Raw genomic sequence first — 1,170 nt, 5'->3', positions numbered from 1 at the left:
AAAAAACTAACCGGGCGAGATGGCGGGCACCTGTAGTCCCAGCTACTCGGGAGGCTGAGGCAGGAGAATGGCGTAAACCCGGGATGCGGAGGCCACTGCACTCCAGCCTGGGCGACAGAGCGAGACTCGTCTCAAAAAAAAAAAAAAAAGAAAAGAAAAAAAAAAGGAAATCAGTATATTGAAGAGATGGCTGCACTCTCATTTGCTACAGCAGGATTCACAGTGCCAGGATTTGGAAGCAGCCTAAGTGTAGAACAACAGATGAGATGAATGGATAAAGAAAATGTGTGTGGTACACATATACAATGGAGTACTGTTCATCCATAAAAAACAATGAGATCCAGGCCAGGTGCGGTGACTCACACCTGTAATCCCAGCACTTTGGGAGGCTGAGGTAGGTGGATTACTTGAGTACAGGAGTTTGAGGTCAGCCTGGGCAACACTGTGAAACCCCATCTCTACAAAAAATACAAAAATTCCAGGTGTGGTGGTGAGCACCTGTAGTCCCAGCTACTCAGGAGGCTGAGGTGGGAGGATCACTTGAGCCCAGGAGGTGGAGGTTGCAGTGAGCTGAGATCTCATCACTGCATTCCAGCCTTGGTGACAAGAGCTCAAACTTTCTTCAGCTGCTGCCAAGGTGCTCGGTCCTTCCGAGGACCGCGTTGCAGTGAGGCCCTCACTTCATCTGGCAACTAGCACCGCATCCGGCAGCACCAGCCCCATACTGGCCCGCGACATGGCCTTCATCTCCAAGCTCGCCTGCATCTACTCAGCCCTCATTCTGCACGAGGACGAGGTGACCGCCACGGAGGATAAGATCAAAGGCCTCATTAAAGCAGCCGGTGTAAATGTTGAACCTTTTTGGTCTGGATTGTTTGCAAAGGCCCTGGCCAACGTCAACATTGGGAGCCTCATTTGCAATGCAAGGGCTGGTGGACCTGCTCCCCCAGCAGCAGGTGCTGCACCAGCAGGAGCTCCTAACCCCTCCACAGCTGTTGCTCCAGATGAGGAGAAGAAAGCGGAAGCAAAGAAAGAAGAATCTGAGGAGTCTGATGATGACACGGGCTTTGGTCTTTTTTTCTTTTCTTTTTTTTTTTTGAGATGGAGTCTCACTCTGTCGCCTAGGCTGGAGTGCACTGGCATGATCTCAGCTCACTGCAACCTCCGCCT

General features: G+C 51.3%; 1 protein-coding gene and 1 pseudogene across 1 annotated transcript in view; one reads left to right on the top strand and one right to left on the bottom strand.

Moving 5' to 3' along the window:
- Positions 1-1,170, bottom strand: part of ZNF560 (zinc finger protein 560) — a 38,624-nt gene that overhangs the window by 35,091 nt on the left and 2,363 nt on the right. The gene's annotated exons all lie outside the window — the stretch shown is intronic.
- LOC105520901 lies at positions 737-1,072 on the top strand (annotated as a pseudogene).

The sequence above is a fragment of the Colobus angolensis genome, unplaced genomic scaffold, assembly GCF_000951035.1.
Source record: "Colobus angolensis palliatus isolate OR3802 unplaced genomic scaffold, Cang.pa_1.0 Scaffold39, whole genome shotgun sequence".
In the NCBI taxonomy this organism is placed as follows: Eukaryota; Metazoa; Chordata; class Mammalia; order Primates; family Cercopithecidae; genus Colobus; species Colobus angolensis.
Note: the sequence above shows the minus strand (reverse complement) of the source record. Positions and strands in the feature narration are given on the sequence as shown.